General features: G+C 48.0%; 1 protein-coding gene across 6 annotated transcripts in view; it reads right to left on the reverse strand.

Moving 5' to 3' along the window:
* Window positions 1-13,537, reverse strand: part of TOM1L2 (target of myb1 like 2 membrane trafficking protein) — a 115,858-nt gene that overhangs the window by 76,836 nt on the left and 25,485 nt on the right. The gene's annotated exons all lie outside the window — the stretch shown is intronic.

Raw genomic sequence — 13,537 nt, forward strand, 5'->3', positions numbered from 1 at the left:
CATTTTTAATTACACAATATGTAAATACATTTCCCCCTTGTAAAATATTAAAACATTACCTTATCAGTTATGATTGCATTCAGCTGCAAGCAATTAAAAAAACTAACAGTCGCTTAAACAGATGGGGGGTTATTTTTCTCATGGAACAAGAAGAAATCTAGAAGCAGGCAGTACAGCGCAGCAGGCAGCAACCACCCGACGATTACGGGAAGGGCCTGGGATCTTTGTGTTTTCTTGCTCTGCCCTCCCTGGCCTGGGGCTTCCGTGCTTCTGTGAGACGGAGCCAGGAGACACAAGGGCCAAGGGCTGTGCCATTTTATTTACGAAGGAGCGCTCTCCCTAGGAGCTTCTGCCTCCACCTCGAAGGCCAGAACTGTGGCCTTGGGCCATACTTGGGGGCCAGGGAGACTGGCTGAATGTTTTAGCTAGGCACACAGCCGCCCCAAACAAAAATCAAGCTTCTGTCAGTGAAGGAGAGGGGAGGCCTGGGTGCTGGATAGGAAATGAGCTGGGTCTACTGCAGTTACAGTACTTTGGTCCGTGTCCCTTTGACCCTCTCTTCGCTGTGCCCCTACCAATGCTGGCCTGGGGGGTATCTGCACCAAGCTCCTGCAGAGATTCTGAACCTCCCCTTCCCCAGAAAGGCTTGAGGGCCCTTGCCGCACATACAGACAGGGCTTTCAAGGGCTCAGCCTGGGGGGGCCATCCCGGTGTCCAATGAACATCCACCCATCCTCTTTCCTTCCCCCCAGAAGTCACCCAGAAAAGCCTAATCTCATTTGCTACAGCCACATCTCAAGTTTGGCTTTGCTTGGCAGAGGACACTGGGGTGTGGTAAGTTACTGACTTGTTTTAAAAATCAAATCCAGGGGTGCCTGATTGGCTCAGTGGGTTAAAGCCTCTGCCTTTGGCTGAGGTCATGATCCCAGGGTCCTGGGATCGAGCCCTGCATCAGGCTCTCTGCTCAGCGGGGACGTGCTTCCTCCTCTCTCTCTCTGCCTGCCTCTCTGCCTACTTGTGATCTCTGTCAAATAAATAAATAAAATCTTAAAAAAATAAAAATCAAATCCAGGGATGCCTGGGTGGTGCAGTTGGTTAAGCATCCGACACTTGGTTTCAGCTCAGGTCCTGATGTTGGGCTGGGAAGATCGTGCCCCACATGGGGCTCTATGCTCTGCCTGCAGTCTGCTGAAGTTTCTCCCTCTGCCGCTCCCTGCTGTGCACTCTCTTTCTTTCAAATAAATTAAAAAAAAAAAAATCAAATCCATCCTTAAAAGCATGATGTAATATTTAAAGAACATGACTTGGGTGCTCAGAACAGGCTGAAGCCATGAGACCCTGACTGAGATGATAACACAGTCCCTGTTCCACAAGGTGACTCACTGCCTGGAAAGGCTCTTTGCCCTCTACTGACACTCGCAGCACGGGGTTAGGGAGAAAAGTGATGGTGTAAGTCGGGGAAGGGGGAAATCAAGATAAAAATAGTATATATAACTTTATACTAAAAAGTGTATGGTTAAAGGGGCACCTGGGTGGCTCGGTCAGTTAAGTGTTTGATTCTTCATTTGGCCCAGGTCATGATCTCAGGGTTGAGGGATCGAGCCCCTCTCTGGGCTCTGTGCTCAGTGTGGAATCTGCTCAAGATACTCTACCTCCTTCTCCCCCTCCTCCTGTTTACACACTCTCTCACTCAAATCAATCAATCTCAAAAAAAGAAAAGAAAAGAAAGAAAAACAAAGGAAGGAAGGAAGCAAACAGCTGTGCAGAAGAAAAAAGCCTGGAAAGCGAATCCTAATTGGTAACAGCAAGAAACACCTTATTGGTGAGTGTAATTATGTTTTACTCTGTTTGGGTCTTTGAGGGGAGGGATGGTAACTTTCCAAAAATGTCTACAAAAAACACGTATTTCTTCTGTAACCAGATTTATGATTTTTTCAAAATGTGTCAACCTATACAGTCACCAGGAATGAGAAAATAACTTCTGGAAGGCCTCTGGTGGGTCAGCTCATCTACCTCTATGCTGTATCTCCGTCTTTGTGTAAAATTAATGGCAGATAAGAAGGACTTTAGTCAAAGCAAGGGCATGACCATGTGTACGGAGGGTATCAGGACAAGGCTGCTGGCTACAATGGAAGCATTTTAACAACCCACAACCGTTCTGATTTAACAGGGGAAAATGCTCAGAATGAAACACAGGCTCAAGGTCCCTGTGACTTCCTAATCGAGAAGCTGCAAAGAGAAATGCAGGGTCATTACTCAGCCACCGTGCTGCACTCAGCCATCCTGCACATAGCAATTAGGGTGGAACTCGAGGTGCCGTGCACGCTGCATACAAAGCCAGCCCCCCTCTGGGAGGCACCAAAAGGCACGAGACCCCACAGCATGGCAAGCATCCAGCTAGTAAGAAAAGTTTTTCCAATCAGGCTATGTTCTTTGCAAACCCCTGCCTGCAATTTCCTCAGGAAGCCTGTGGCTATCAAACGAGCAAGCTAATAAATATATTAATAGGCAAGATCTGCAAGTTGGATGCGGTTCACTTTGGGGAGGCAGCTGAGCTGCAAAGTCGGGGTCTGGGGAGGTAAACTTCACACCTAAGGCTCTATTCTCTACTCATCCTTTCCACTAGAGCAAATGCTTATGGCCTGCTGGCAATAAACAGCCATGGCTAGGTTCTTCTGAAACAAAGCTGCCCCCAGTCACTGAGCATGCCCCGATTACAACTGAGTCGGCCGTATTCTGGGCTCTTCCTCCAGCTCTGATGGCAGAGAAGTGACCTCTTTCAGGTCACTGGGTCCTGTGTTACGCTGTGTTTTCTACCATCCCAGTCACAGTGCCTGCTTTGCGAAGACTGGAGAGAGCAGAGGACGCTGTGCCTTGGAAGCCACAATCCTAGTGCCAGGGACCCAGGGCATGGCCTCCCCTGGCTGGATCTTCGAGGGCTCCCAGGCAAAGCTGAATCCTGGGTCTGACCACACCGTCGCAAAGTGTGCAACACTCCAGGAGCCGTTAGGTCAGAAATGGCAAATCAACATAAAAGCATCCACCCTCGGTAGGAATTAAAGAAATGGAAATTTAGAGGAAATGTCCTCTCCCCTGACAGTTGAGCCAACTCTGAGAAGCCCCTCTTGTGCAGCAGTCCTAACCGGTCTCCCGAAATCCTTTTCTGCCCTGTTCTGTCCATTCTCTACACTGTGGCCAGAGCGACCTTTCTAGAGTACAAGCCCCATCATGTCACTGGCCTGCTTAAAGCCCCTTTAGTTTCCCAATGCTTTTAGAGTCGAGTTTACAATGTGTCACCAGGCCTTGCTGTCTCTTGCCCTGCCTTCATCGCCAGCCCATCTCACGGCACCTTCCGTGGCCTCTGGCCTCAGCTCCTCTAGGCCTGTGCTCATGAGCAGCTCTGGGGCATTTGCACGGTCTATTCCCTGTGTCTGGATTTCTGGGACATTCTCTCCCCACTGTCCCCATCTGCTTCCACCTTAGTTAACATTCAATACCTTGAGAACATGGCCTAAAAACCCATCTTCAAGGAAGCCTTCCCCAGCCCCATTCCACATACTTATCCTTCCAACCCAACCCAGGTTAGGTTGGGTCCTAATAAATGCTGAGCAAATAAAAAGCAGTATCAATTCCTTGGAGTAAGAATCTTAAAAATGGGTGCCTGGCTGGCTCAGTCAGTAGAGTGTGCAACTCCTGATCTCAGGGTTATGAGTTTGAGCCCCACACTGGTGTAGAGGTTACTCAGACAAAAAAATAAATAAAAATTTAAAAAATAAATAAAAGTAATAAAAAACTCATCCATGAAATTATTTAAAAAGTAAGTAAATAATCTAAGATGCTGACAAAGATTTAAGCCCTACCATGTTTATTGCTAAGTTAATTGTAACCACAAGGACAAAAGAAACAGAAACAATCTGAATGTTCAACCTTAAGGGACTGGTAAAGTAAATTACAGTATATCCATATGATGGAACATTATGCAGTCATTTTAAGTGATACTTGTAAGTTGTGTTTTAATTAAAAATGTTTATTATATGTTAAGTGACTGGAAAAAAGGTTACCAAATTGTATTTACACTATAATCTCTGCAAAGAATCATGCATTAACAATACAAGAAGGAAATATGCCAGAATGTTTACAGTAGTGACTTCTGGGTATCAGGATAATGAATATTTTTCTCTATTTCTCTGTATTTCTTCATGCTGTTATTTTGCTGGGGGGAAAAAGGCGTAGGAGCCTAAATTCAACCTCTCCGAATCTCCCACCTTGCTCTAAAGCAGACTTGTAATTCAGGGTCAGTTCAAGTGATCACGCTTCTCGCCCCCAGCAGAGCTGACCTCCTAGGACCCTTCACTCAGGGTCTCTAGACCTACAGCATGTTTTGACAAATGCCAGCGGAGCAAAAGGAGGGCTGAGGCCATCAGTCCCTGCACCCCGAAGATAAAGGAGAGCAATACCTGCCAGATTGTCTCTACCCCAGTGGGATTTTTTTTTTTTTTTTAAGATTTTATTTATTTGACAGAGAGAAAGAGAAAGAGAAAGAGAGAGAAAGCAGGGGGAACGGCAGAGGGAGAATGTAAAGGCAGGGAGCCTGACGAGGGGCTTGATCCCAGGAACCCAAGACCATGACCTGAGCTAAAGGCAGACGCTCAAGTGATTGAGCCACCCAGGTGTCCCCCAAGTGGAACATATTCCCAGAGTTATCTGGTCACCTCAAAGCAGGCTGTTCAACAAGACCTCCTCCTCCCACAGAAAAGTCTGATTTATTGTTCTCCCTTTAGAACAAGCATTCTACTATAATCCCCTTCCAGAAATACCGGACTTCTTACTTTTATCTTTGATAAGAGTCAACTGACAAGGAAACAGCTGCCCGTATGTCAACATCCACCCCTGCTGAATAACCGCCCCGTTCCATACACAGCACCTGGTCCCTCGGGTTTGGAACTGGGGGGATTTCATAGGTGTGCACCAAAGGTCTTTAGCAAGCGGGGGCAAAGGTCTTTAGCAAGCGGGGGCAGGAAACAAAGATGCTTTGCTGCTTTCTCATGTCACCACTGTGGGAGGGCCATCCCCAGCGATGCAGGTGCCCAAAGCGTACAGGCTCCGCATCCCCGGCTGCTGCCGTGGGCGCTCGGCTCGCTAGCAGCTCTGTCTGCGGCTGACAAACTGCCTGCCCCTGACACACAGCCCACTCGCTGCAGAGCCTTTTCCCATGAGCTACAGGAATGGGCCAGTGCAGGGCTGGAAGGCACTAAACAGCGCAGGGGTGAGTACCACTCACACCGGAGAGTCACAATGTCCATCAGAGAGAGCCGCCGGGTGGAGGGGGCGCGTGCAAAGGTTAATACACCACACCATGCTCCAAATCACAGCCCGTGAGCTTTAGGCAGTGCCTACATCAGTCCCCTCCACGTCTCACCAATCCACCTGCATCAGACACTGCCCAAGAGAGAATGACACTCCATTCCTGAGGCTCCTAGAAAGCTCTCCACCCTGATCCACACGAAGGCAGTGCCACAGGCATGCCACATGTGCCCTGAGGGGACTCTCTCAAAACACAGTGCCACCAAGAGCAGAGACCACCTCCGTGTGACCCCCTCACCCAAGTCACCCTGCCCCCGACCCCGACAGTGGCACGGAGCCATCGAAAGAGCACCCACGACTGGCAAGTGGAGACAGAGCAAAGGGAGGCAGGTTTCAGATAGAATGAAGAAAGCCCTTGCTGTTTAACTGGAAAGGAGGCCCGCAGTGGGATGCGCCGGCTGTGAGACCATCAGCTACCCAGCACTTTAAGTATTTCGAGTCTGGGCTGGGAGCTAACTGGTGGGACTTTCTATAAGGGATGACTGCTTTGCCAGACGTGTTGCCCTTGGTAACCCACAGGGCTCCTTCTACCTCTGAGGCTTTGAGCGCCTTTGATTTCACGGAAGGCCCAACACTGCCTTCTTCATTCGCAGCATAACGTAGACAACAACCCTGCACCTGACCAGATGTTCTGCGTGATAAACGCCTGCCCAGAGGAAGAGGTCAGGAGCCACTTGCTCCTCCCCTGGGAACTGAGGGCTGACTGGTCTGCAGGAGCCTCCGAGACTCAAATCAGCCAAGAGGTTGCAAATCTCTCCAGACTCCACTTCTACCCACATCGATGTGAGCGTGCAGGGACTCGTTCCAGGACACAGAGAACTGGGAAATGCCACCAACTAACCTTACTCATTTCTTACACTATCTGTGCTGTCTTACCTTGCTACTTTAGTTAATCCTTGCCATGACACTGATGTGGAAATTCTTTATTCTCACCTCCCAGGTGAGGCTCAGAGAAGCTAGAGGACTTGCCCAGACACAAACATAGCGAGCAGTGGGATCTGGACCAGAATCCTGGTCCTGTCGAAACTCAAGCATGTACCAGGTTATAATGTAGTTACTCACGGATGGGATGTAAGGGATAAAATGAAGAACCTGATAGACGGACAGCGTCTAATTGATTTGTTTTCACCCAATATAGAGAAATATCTTCTGGGGGCGCCTGGGTGGCTCAGTGGATTAAGTCTCTGCCTTCGGCTCAGGTCATGATCTCGGGCCTGGGATCGAGCCCCGCATCGGGCTCTCTCCTCAACAGGGAACTTGCTTTCCGCCTCCCTCTGCCTGCCTCTCTGCCTACTTGTGATCTCTCTGTCAAATAAATAAATAAACCTGAAAAAAAAGAAAAAAAAAGTATCTTCTGTTTGGGGGCGCCTGACTGGCTCAGTTGAAGAGCATGCAACTTGATCTCAGGGTCATTCAGTTAGGGCCCCACAATGGGTACAGACATTACTTAAATATATAAACTTTAAAAAGGGGGGGGCGCCTGGGTGGCTGTTGGGTCTCTGCCTTCAGCTCAGGTCATGATCTCAGGGTCACAGGATCGAGCCCCGCATCGGGCTCTCTGCTCAGGGGGGAGCCTGCTTCCCCCTCTCTCTCTGCCTGTCTCTCTGCCTACTTGTGAGCTCTCTGTCAAATAGATAGATAAAAACTTAAAAAAAAAAAAAAGCATCTTCCATCTGAATTAAACTCTTTCCTTGGTGTGCAAAGTGAGGCCAGCCCTCTCTGGGTGACTTCTCCATCCTTCACACTGCCTTCCTTTTGGTGTTGAGACTGATGCCAGGCAAAAAGTTGGCAGCTGGCTTTTAGATCTGGAAGGAACCCTAACTCTCACCTCGGCAGAGGCCTCTGAGAAGGGCTGTTAACAGCTCATGCAAGAGATCACCACACTGCACTTTGGCAGAGCCCAGGTGAGCCCCTCGGTTGGCTGACACCCCCTCAGTGCCCTTCCCATCATGCCCCACACCAAGTGCCCTCTGAATGACTGAAGGTTGAAGGAAAACCACAAAGCAATGAAAATGTGGTAGGGCCCCCAAGTTGGTGAGACAATTTAATTCCTTTTCGTAGGGAAGGCTACTTCTTCCTTTCTTTTCTTTTTTTAAGATTTATCTATTTATTTAAGTAATCTTAAATCTATTTATTTAAGTAATACCCAACGTGGGGCTCAAACCCACAACCCTGAGATTAAGAGTCACATGTTCTTCCAACTGAGCCAGCCATGTGCCCCAGGGAGGGCTATTTTAATGACCAACCAGTGAGCAAGAATGTTGAAGAGGGACAAGAATGCCTTAATTAGCATTAATTCTTATTGCAGTCTATTTTATGCCCAGCCCTGGGAGAGGCATCATGAGGAACAGGCCCTCTAGGTAATTAAAATCCAGTTTGGAAACCATTCCACAATCCCTAAAGAATCCATGGATCTAGGCACTGATCAACAGTGGCTGCAAACATCACCAAGAGAAAGACAACCTGGCTCTCCTGAGACTCCCGAGAAAGCAATGCAGCACCTCTGCGCCATCTTGTCCAAACCGTAAACCTGACTACGATCAGGCTGGACATCCAACTTCCGGTTTCCACGAAATACAGGAAATGAAGAAACACATGAACATATTCAACGATACCGTGGAGATACACTCAGATAAATCCAAGCTATGGGGAACTCCATAGAACAAATGACCTGGTTTCTCCCACAAATAAATTGCACATGAAATAAATACGGAGCAGAAGCAAATGAGATTAAAAGACACATAAGATGCGTATCAACTAACTGTAATGTTGGACCTTATTAGGTTCTATTCAAACAAACTTAAAAAAAAAAAAAAGTCTGATTCTTGGTTTCTGCTTGGGTCATGGTCTCAGCATCATGAGATGGAGCCCTGAGTCCGTGAGACTCCATGCTCAGTGGGAAGTCTCTCCCTCTCCCTCTGCCCTTCGCCCATTTGTGCTCACGCCAGTGCTCTCTCCACTAAATAAATAAATCTCTTTAAAAAAAGACAATACGGGGGCGCCTGGGTGGCTCAGTGGGTTAAGCCTCTGCCTTTGGCTCAGGTCACGATCTCAGGGTCCTGGGACAGAGCCCCGAGTTGGGCTTTCTGCTCAGCAGGGAGCATGCTTCCCCCTCTCTCTCTGCCTCCCTCTCTGCCTACTTGTGATCTCTCTGTCAAATAAATAAATTTTTTTTTTAAATTTAAAAAACTTATAAAAAAGACATTATGAGGCAACTACAAATTTGAATACTAACTATATATCCAGTGTTCAGGAATAATTGTTGATTTCTGACGTACAATAATGGTATTATGGGTTTATTTATTTATTTTTAAAAGATTTTTATTTATTTATTTGACAGAGAGACACGGTGAGAGAGGAACACAAGCACAGGGAGTGAGAGAGGGAGAAGCAGGCCTCCCACTGAGCAGGGAGCCTGGTGCAGGGCTTGATATCAGGACCCTGAGCCTAAGGCAGATGCTTAATGACTGAGCCACCCAGGCACCCCCCGCGGTTCTTTTTAAGAAGAGTTCAATTCCGGGTGCCTGGGTGGCTTAGTCCATCTAACGTTGGCTCATGTCATGGTCCCAGGGTTGTGGGATTGACTCCCACATCAGGGCTCCCTGCTCAACAAGGAGTCTGCTTCTCCCTCTCCCTCTGCCCCTCCCCCACTCGTGCTCGCTTTCACTCTCCCCCCCCCAAATAGATAAAGTATTTTTTAAATATAAAAAATATAATAGGGGTGCCTGGGTGACTCAGTGGGTTGGGCCTCTGCCTTCGGCTCAGGTCATGATCCCAGGGTCCTGGGATGGAGCCCCACATTGGGCTCTCTGCTCCGCAAGGGGCGTGCTTCCCCCCTCTCTCTCTGCCTGCCTCTCTGCCTACTTGTGATCTCTCTCTGTGTCAAATAAATAAAATCTTTAAAAAAAACTAAATAAAATAAATGAAGAGTTCATTTCCTTTTCAAGATACACACTGAAATATATGGCTGAACTAATCTGATTTGAGGGATTTACTTCAAACAATATAGACCAGAAAAGAAAGTAGATTGGTGTATTGACAAAATATAATAGGGCTGTGAGTTGAAAATTGTTGAAATTATAGAAAGGGTAAGTGGAGGATCCTTCTATTTTTGTATGTGTTTGAAATTTTCCATAATACAAAGTCTAAAAAGTAAACCCAGGGGTGCCTGGCTGGCTCAGTCAGAGGAGTGTGCGACTCTTGATCTCCGGGTCATGAGATCGGGCCTCACAGAGGGTGCAGAGATTACTTAAAAATACAACCTTAAAAAAAAAAAAAAAAAGTAAACCCAAATTTGAAGGTAAGATTGGTACATTCAGTGTTCTCAGAGAAAAGTTAAAAGTAAAAATTACAGGGCATAAATCATAAATTTCTTGGACATTTAGCTGAGGGAGACATTTAGACTCAATAAATATTTATTTAGTGCCTATTACATAGTAGGCTCTGCAGCCTGCACTTTCCACCAGCTGGGTGATCTCTACACCTCAACTTCCTCCTTGTTAAAATGGGAATGTTAAGAATTTGGCTTCGTCAGGCTGTTACTAAGATGAGATGAGCTTATACACAGCAAATACTGAGAATACTGCCTGGCCCACAGCAAAGGCATTCAATAAACGGCAGCTTCATCTAGTGCTATGCAATCAGTATTATTAGACCCATTTTATAGCTGAGGAAACTGAGGCTCAGACAAGTGAGGTAACTTGTCCAGAAGGTCATGCTGCCGGGAAGAGGGAGAGCCTGCATTTCAGGAGCAGGCTTCTGGCTGGGCTCCTTAGAGCATGTCATTGGCGAGAAAGGGCCCCGTGACTGCTGGAGAACGTGGGGAATGAAAGGATCCGGGGGAAAATGAGCTCTTTGAACAAAGACTAGGTATAAAGTAAGGCTAAAAGCAGGAAGGAAGAAAAACACTCAAGACCCTCAGAAATGCCACTGTGATGAAGTTCAGGGCAAATTCTTCTTCTAATTAAAGACTGGTCTCCACAGCTGTCATTGGGGTGACCTCGCTAATTCAAATAAATAGCCACAGGGTTTCAGAGGGAACAATTTTAACTCTGCTTTCCATAATAAGGATTCTGGATCACAGCCCAAAGCTTTAGCTAGTTAAGTGTGTGGGTCAGTCTCATAAATTGTTTTCTTGGCTGAATCCCAAGAAAGCCAGGCTGTCATTCCAGCAAGGAGGTGCTCAGTTTTGCATTCCTACCCAAAAGGGAGGGAAGGCTTCTCCATGGACCCTGCAAATCATACCTGTGAGATCTGAGCCATTGGGATTCTCATCCTGCCCCTGAAATCTGTTCTGGTGGTTATTTGGGGGGGGGGGGGGTTAACTATGCTACTGATGATGGCTGTCCAGGCAGGATACCCCAGAACACACTACCCCCCGCCCCAGGAGAAGACCATTTCTCCAGTAAATAGTAAACAGGCGGACACAGGCCATCTCAGAAGCAAAGCCTCATATGTTTGCTAACTGTCACAACTTGCAGCACGGCACGCCGAGATCCTTGGCGGGGAGCCGCAGGCCCCCGGAGTTCCTGTTCCAACCGGGCAATGCTGCTGTTTGCATGCTTGAGGGGCTACCACTGACAAGTCCGTTCCAGAAGCTTCTGCGGTGGTGCAGGAAGGAGACTGGCTGTGGTCTAAACATGCCATGCCAGTCCTCGCTCTGCCCTGATGGCCACAGACAACTCACTTATCTGTTTGGCTTCCTTGTTTATGAAGTTGGATAAAGGAGAAGAACATCACAGCACCAGGGAAAAGAAACACATAGGGGAAGCCAGACAAAATGTTGAATACTGGGTTGATGACGCTGACTCCCATCCAGCCAGAACCAGACCAGACCTTGCGAGCCAGGGGCTCATCTCGGAGGGCAGGCCTCCACTCTTGCCCATGGCTCTGGAATCTGTCTGCCCCAGAGGCAATGCGGAACAATGGGACCAGCCAGGCAGTGAGTTAGTCAGGTCTGCCTTTGATTTTCTCCTCGGCCACACTATCTTCATTTTCCATTCTGAGCAATTTTACACTTGAAATGGACAAATTAGCCCTGTCCACTCTTCACTATCTTGGCTGATGGAAAAACAAAAATCCACAGATAACCTGGGAACCTCATATTGCCTTAGAGTTTCAGCCCCTTTTCACTCAAACTTAGCACAATAGGGCTGATGTGAACCTTTTTATGTGAATTTTCTTCCTCATCCTGCTCTCGTTATTTCTTTCCAGTGCAGGTGCTGATGGCCACTAATAAGCTCCCAAAATGAGAAGCAGGGAAAAGGCAGGAGATGTGGACAAAGGAGGGTAGGGAAAATCTGCAACATGGTTCATCAGCTTCTGCAAAACCAGGACTGGCTTCAAACAGACCAAGGTAAGGACTGCATGACCTTGGTCGGCCTGACCCAGGCTCAGCACGTTCTTTTTCACAGGACCACAGAGCAAGTTTCTTTTCTTTTCTTTTTTTCTTTTTTTCGGAGAGTGAGCAGGCGAGCGCAGGTCAGGGGGCTGTGCAAAGGGAGAGGTAGGGAAAGAATCTTAAGCAGGTTCCACGCGGGGCTCAAGCCCACAACCCATGAGATCACGACCTGAGCCAAAACCAAGAGTCAGATGCTTAACCAACTAAGCCACCCAGGCTCCCCTGCTTCATCCTGGTTTTAAGCCTCTGTCATTTCATTTATAAAATGGGGAATAACCAAAACTTGGCAGGATGGCTATGAGAATCAGAAATAATATCTGCATTCAAAGGATGTTTAGGGGCGCCTGGGTGACTCAGTCATTTAGCGTCTGCCTTCAGCTCAGGACAGGATCCCAGGGTCCTGGGATTGCGCCCCGCATTGGGCTCCCTGCTCAGCGAGCCTGCTTCTCCCTCTCCCTCTGCCTGCTGCTCCCCATGTTGTGCGCTCTCTGTGAAATAAATATCTCCAATAAATAAATAAATAAAGGATGTCTGAGATAACAACTACTGTGTATTAAAATTTATTAATATGTGCTTATACACAGGCTCATTTCAACCTAAAAACTACCCTATGAGGTAGCTAATACTGGCCCATTTTAAAGGCGAGGACACTGAGGCTCAGACGGAGCGCCATGCCCCAAAGACGTGGGAGGTGAATGGGGGCTGAGGAAGGACCCCGGGATTGTCTGCCCCTGACATTGTGCTCTTGGTGCCCACACGGTCCCTGGCACCCAGCAGGTTGTGAAGAAGAGATAGCCATTGCGATCCTGGGGAAGGCCCCCACCACAACAGCCCTGGATGTGGACATCGTCATTCCCACTGTATACTCGACAAAGCTGGGGCTCAGACAGCGCCATAGAAGGTCTTTATCTTTACACACATACACTTCAGTGTTTATGGATAAAATTATATGAGCTCTGGAATCTCCAAATAATGGGGTGGGGGAGGTGGGAAGATTAGACAAGATGGGAGGGGCCAGATGTTGAGAACCACCAGAGCTGAGTCATGGGTACACAGAAGTTCATCATCTTGTTTTCCCTACTCCCATTTATGTTTGAAATTATCCACAACAAAAAGTACAAAGAAAAAAAAAATCATCTCCACTCCTAGAGAATGTAAAAGGCAGAGGTGGTGGGTGTCTGTCCCCAACCTGAGTCCTCTTCAACCCACTGCCATAATCGCTATAAAGCCCTCCTCCTTCCCTCCTGTACCATATGGTCCAGGCCCATGAGGTCACAGGCATCACTCAGGAGCCCCAGGGCTGCTAATCTCAATTGGGGAGTTCTGAGAGGCACGCAGTCTCCACTCCACTGGTCTGATGGTGGCAGTCCATGCTGCTGTTGGGGGAAAAGGGTTGGGGAGCCCTACTTCCAGGAAGTCCAAAAAAGAAAAGCAAGACCAGGGTGTGGAAAGGACTTGTATGATCTGAAGGAGAACAGAGGATTAAGGAAGAGGAGGAAGGAGCTCGGCTCTTTGCTCTCCCTTCCTACAGCCCACCCTCCACGCTACCCTAAGACAGTCTCCTCCAAACAAAAATATGATCACATACTCCCCGTGCACGTGAAAAACCTCCCTCAGCTCCCCCATTAACTCCAGATAATGTGTGCTCTCCTCAACCTGATTCTCTGGGTGACTGTCATTCACCCGCCCTCACTGCACCCTCCGCCTTCGCCAGGTCCCCACACAGACACCAGAGCCTGGGGCTATCTGCCTTCTCCCTACACCCCTCCCCCA

Source organism: Mustela erminea, chromosome 18 (assembly GCF_009829155.1).
Source record: "Mustela erminea isolate mMusErm1 chromosome 18, mMusErm1.Pri, whole genome shotgun sequence".
In the NCBI taxonomy this organism is placed as follows: domain Eukaryota; kingdom Metazoa; phylum Chordata; class Mammalia; order Carnivora; family Mustelidae; genus Mustela; species Mustela erminea.